The 5,872-nt window shown below is 45.6% G+C and overlaps 1 pseudogene across 1 annotated transcript; it reads left to right on the plus strand.

Moving 5' to 3' along the window:
- The first annotated feature begins 273 nt into the window (after nt 1–273).
- LOC311231886 (ubiquitin carboxyl-terminal hydrolase 11-like) lies at nt 274–2,664 on the plus strand (annotated as a pseudogene). The gene has a single exon. The product of its transcript is annotated as a ubiquitin carboxyl-terminal hydrolase 11-like (transcript).
- Nucleotides 2,665–5,872: the final 3,208 nt, after the last annotated feature.

Here is a 5,872-nt window from a genome sequence, read left to right on the forward strand (position 1 = left end):
TAGCTTTAGGACCACTTCTGTAAAGAAAGACTTCGCTGTGGAAGAGAAATACACCATTTGGATATCTTTGTTTTACACTGGAGCGGCTGTGGACATTATTTTTCTTTATCAACGAACGTTGGCTCGCGCTCCGCTCCAACGAAGTTAGTCCTGTTATCTGAACGGGACTTTTTTGAACAAGACTGAACAGATCAACTGTTAAACAACATAGATTGAAACCATTTCTCAAACAAGATGCATCGCCTACCGTTTAGCCATGGAAAGACATTGATCATGGAGATGAGGAGCGCTGACGGCACCTGGCCCAGTTCCAGACGTCAGATCATGAGGAACTCGGCGGAGGAGCAGGACTTGTACCGTGGCCAGCCTGGTGTCTGTGGTCTGACCAACCTGGGGAATACCTGCTTCATGAACTCAGCTCTACAGTGTCTCAGTAACACCCCTCCCCTGACAGAGTATTTCCTGTGTAACTTGTACCAGGAGGAGTTGAACTTCACCAACCCTCTGGGTGTGAAGGGAGAGATAGCAGAGACATACGCTGATGTTATTAAACAGATGTGGTCTGGAAGACACTATTCTGTGATGCCGCGCATCTTCAAGACCAAGGTGGGACACTTTGCCTCTCAGTTCCTGGGTTACGAGCAGCATGACTGCCAAGAGCTGCTCTCTTTCCTGCTGGATGGACTGCAGGAAGACCTCAACAGAGTCAAGAACAAAGAGTACATAGAACAACGGGACGCAGACGGATGTCCCGACCAGGAAGTGGCGGAGGAGGCATGGCGGAAACATCGTCGCTGTAATGACTCAGTGATCGTCGACACATTCCACGGCCTCTTTAAGTCCACGCTGGTCTGCCCAGAGTGCCACAAGTGCTCTGTGACCTTCGACCCCTTCTCTTACCTGAGTGTTCCGCTCCCCGTCAGTAAGGACAGAGTCATGGAGGTTTTCTTTGTCTCTCTGGACCCAAACGCCAAGCCTTTACAGCATCATGTGGTGGTCCCTAAAGCAGGCAAGGTATCTGACCTCTGCTCTGCCCTCTCAGTGATGACCAACGTACCAGCCGGCCAGATGGTGGTAGCAGACGTGTTCAACCATCAGTTCTATAAGATCTACCACGTTGACGAGGCCCTCAGCTGTATTCCGGACAGAGATGACATCTTTGTTTATGAGTTGAGTAGAGCTTGTGTGGAGGAGGATGGAGAGGAGGTGGTGTTGGCTCTCTACCTGCGGGAGCGTTCTCACTACAGGGACTATGGCTCTGGGAGCAGTTCCTATGGGACCTCCCTGTTCGGACACCCTCTGCTGATGGCTGTACCTCACAGCCTGTGTAACACAGAGGCTCTGTATGCCATATTTCTACAGAGACTGGCACGCTACGTACGACCCCCTGACCCTTCGGATGAGGTGGAGGAAGAGGAGGAGGAGGAAGAGGAGCTGTATAAGACTCAGACCAACAGTGTCAGTGACGATAAGGGGGAAGAGGATGGGGAGAGAGCAGGCCCCTCCCACAGAGATAACTGCTGTGGTGACAGGACAGACTGACAGCCAACCAGATGGCTCTGCTATAACCAAGCCCCACCTTGATCCCACCAAAACTCAGCCCTCACTGGAGCACGCCGAGCAGGAGGCCAATAACGTGACGAGGATGGAAGACAGCCCTTCCTCTGCCACCTGCACCACTAGCGCCACCGCTAGCACCAGCACGGACACCATTGCTAACACTAGCAGTAACTCCACCGCTGCAGCTAACGATGTTAACACGAGCGGGAACGCTAACGCTATTTTTAGCGCAGTACCATTCATAGACCTAAAGGGGACAGAGTGGCAGCCTTGCGAAAATGACGAGGAGGAGGAGAAGAAGGAAGAGGCCTGTTCTCCTGGCCCGCTAGCCAACGAGCAGCCGGCTAAGAGGAAGGTGTGCAGCCGTAAAAGGAAGAGGTGTCTCTTCTCCATCCAGGCGGTGAACTCCAACGGAACCACAGAGCGAGGGACGGGTGAGCCTTCTCCTTCAGCTCTCAGCCGTACGTGGCCATAGACTGGGACTCTGACATGAAGAAGAGGTTCTACAATGAGAATGAAGCTGATAAATACGTGAACCATTCCAGCATGGAGGTTCCTCAGCAACACACCACGGTTCAGCTGCAGGAGTGTATCCAGCTGTTTACTACTGTAGAGACCCTGGAGGAGGAGAAGCCATGGTATTGTCCTCTGTGTAAGAAACATCAGCTGGCAACTAAGAAGCTGGATCTGTGGTCTCTGCCAGAGGTCCTCATCATCCATCTCAAGAGGTTCTCCTACACCAAATTCTCCATAGAGAAGCTTGACAGCATCGTCGACTTCCCACTGAGGGACCTCGACTTCTCTGCATGTCTGCTGAGAAAGAGCCTGACCAACAGGGAGCCTCCAAGCTGATATGACCTCATTGCTGTGTCCAATCACTACGGAGGACTTAGAGATGGACATTATACCAGCAATGCACGGAACAAGGACAATGGCCAGTGGTATTACTTTGATGACAGCAAGGTGACGTATGCCAGAGAGGAACAGATCATGACCAACGCTGCCTATATCTTGTTTTATCATCGACAAGACAAAATCCGACAGCCGACTCTGCCCGCCCCCTCCGCAGGCTCTGCCTCTTCAGCAGTGGTGTCATTTCAGTAAAAGCCAAGGTATGGCGAGGACGGAGGGGGTGGATTATTTTGGTCAAATCAGTTGTGAAATAGTCACTTTTGGTGAGTTTTTTCTATACAATTCACTTATATGACATTTAGGTATGACACAGGACTACACAAGCATTTTTAGTATAGAAATGTGTCAACAGACTAAAGCAGGGAACCACAATAGTTTGCATACAAATTATGCAGAATGTAATATCATAACTGTCTATTATTTTTCTTGCAATTGAGCCAATTTTCCTTAGGTACGGTTTTGAGGTGTGTGTTCAACAGAATGTAGTATCAAAAACACGTTCACAAAAAGTATGGGTTACTGAATGCTGAACTGCACTGTTATAATCACTAAGCCATTGTAAGACCTTACCTGTGTCCCTGTATCACTTGTCTTTGCTGCCCTTAGATAAAAAAAAATCTGTATGTCCATTTTCTTTTTTTTTGGCATATTTCAGTTAGTCACAGTAAAAGTCACCTAGTAAAAGTGAGATAATTGACAATATCAAAACATGCTAGGGCTGTACCGAATAGTTTGAAGTGTCGTTCATAATGTTGACATTCGAATTCTAAATCAACATAAAAAATTGTAATTATAAAAAAAATGTATATATATATATTTTTTTTTATTTAAATTTGCCAAGGTATGGCGAGTTCCCCTTGCCATACCAAAACGACGCCCCTGGTCAAGAGGCATGGTTTCTATCTTGAGCCTAAACTGGCGTGGTTTCTTTTTATTCACATGGAAAGAGCAGCAGTAACATACATGTTCACTGAGAGACATTGGTAGAGAGAACGAAATGGGAGTATACCTTTGCTTTTATACTCGCCACAAGGTGGAGTACCTGGGTGGCTCCGCCTAGAGCGCCCTCTAGTGGGAACAGATATATATGCAACTAGACAGTCACTGGTGGAGACAATTATATATGCAGGTAAACAGTTACTAGTGTAAACAGCCAGTTAGACACTTACTAACAATCCTACACAGAGCTTCTGATCTCAACACTCCCACTTGGGTGCATTAGCATACTGGCTGACTTCTGGGGAAAACATTTAACAAAAGAAATAATATAATCCCAAAAATATCCTTAGGGTATGACAGTCAATATCTTCACATTAAACATGACCTTTGCAAATCCCTTCAATTTTAATTTGAAACAGGCTCTCTCATAGTATCTATTACTCTGTCGTCCATTGGACAGTAAACCGGTGTCATTCTTTCTTATCTAATGAGATGATATTATTCATAATGACATGTTTACATCTATATTGACATATTGGGTTCCTAGTAATCACAATGGTCCCCTGGTTGTCCTCATAAACAACAGTCTCCATATATGCACAATGTTCATCATTTTAAACGGTTTTGACAGAACGCCCATTCTTCAAAAACACCATATTCGGTATAGAGGATACATTTCAATTAAATCTTTTTAAGCAATACATTCATAACCTTATCTTCATCACTTCGAGCAGTTGCTCTAGATAAACACATTTTGCATTGTCATAGCTAGAAACATATACTCAGCTTCACAGGCTGATAGTATCACTGTAGGCTCTAAGCCCTTAAACCTTTGTTGTCTTTTCTGAAACACCGCTGTCTGTCTGCAGCACCTCTGGGATAACGAAAAACATATTTTTGACGTAGTTCAATGGTTCTCTGTGGGGTCAACAAAAATACTATGACACTTACTCACTACAGAACATATGTCAGGGCGAGTACAGGTTGTCCAACAGAATGAAGCTACAGCATGCACTCTTCCCAGAGCTCGTAGTTCTCTGCTTTTCCATTGAATGTCGGCCATTTGCCTCTTCTCTTGTTTTCCATCCTCTTCGTTAATGGTATGCTTAGCTTTCGCCCCCTTGTTGGCCTAGCGTCTAGCCACGCGGTGCTCCCGGCACTATCCTAGCCTATACTTCAGCTAAGCTTGCTACAGTACCTCCACTATTTCCGCCCCGCCGTTATCTGGGCCCATAACCTGTTAACAGATTTCGGCTATAGGGCGACAATAATGTGGTCAAGAGGCATGGTTTCTATCTTGAGACTGAACTGGCGTGGTTTCTTTTTATTCACAGAGCAGTAACATACATGTTCTTCTCTCACTGAGAGACATTGGGGGAGAGAACGAAATGGGAGTATACCTTTGCTTTTATACTCGCCACAAGGTGGAGAAACAGTGTAAACAGCCATATGTACAGTGAGACAGTTACTAACAATCCTACACAGAGCTTCTGATCTCAACACTATTCTTTTGAGTAAGTTATTACAGTAGCTTCAGCTATTTTACACCACAAGAGACAGATCTTTGTGTTTACATCTCACTTCTTCCGGTCTCTGTTCTAGCATCCCAGGTCAACATGATAACTCTTAGGAAGAAAATGCTTTGGTATAGGATTTCTTCTTCTCCTCCAGTCAATGGTCACTAGACCCGCTGGTCTGCAAGGCGCAGTTTGCGAACAGGAGTATTTTCATCCATTTATAGCACCACTAGCCACTTCAGCATGTCCCTATCCAACAAAAGTAGTGTATGAAAACTGTGCAAAGTCTGGCACGACATTCTGTTGGTACAACTTGGATATGCGCAAACTCAAATCATTGTTGTATATGTTTTAGATGACGCCTTCTCCGTTCCAAAACATGTTGGGCGACAGTGGCTCAGGAGGTAGAGCAGTCGTCTAGTAATCTGGAGGTCCCCGGTTAGATTCCCGCTCCTTCCAGGCAGTGTGTCAAAGTGTCCTTGAGCAAGACTCATAACCCTTAATTGAGCAGGTTGGCACCTTGCATGGTTGCCTCCGCCATCGGTGTGTGAATGTGTGAGTGAACAGGTAAAATGTGAGAAACAAAATTGTAAAGCACTTTGGATAAAAGCGCTATATAAATGCACCATTTACCATTTCCATTTACCATTAGTTATTTAAACCCCAGGTGATGGAGAAATAGGGTCCAGGTTTAAAAACACCAGAATTACCCTTATAATATGCTATACTTGCTACTGAATGTGTATTTGCATTGCAACTTTTGTCTCAACTTCCGTCAAGCTCAAGAATATCCGTATACATGTGGACACAAACATGGAGTTTATTTTTCTTTGAAAAGGGTGCCGTGGGATGGGGGGGTTTGCAGGGGTGCCTTGGTCAAAAAAGTGTGTGTGTGTGTGTGTGTGTGTGTGTGTGTGTGTGTGTGTGTGTGTGTGTGTGTGTGT

This window comes from Notolepis coatsorum (genome assembly GCF_963971535.1).
Source record: "Notolepis coatsorum genome assembly, chromosome: 1".
In the NCBI taxonomy this organism is placed as follows: Eukaryota; Metazoa; Chordata; class Actinopteri; order Aulopiformes; family Paralepididae; genus Notolepis; species Notolepis coatsorum.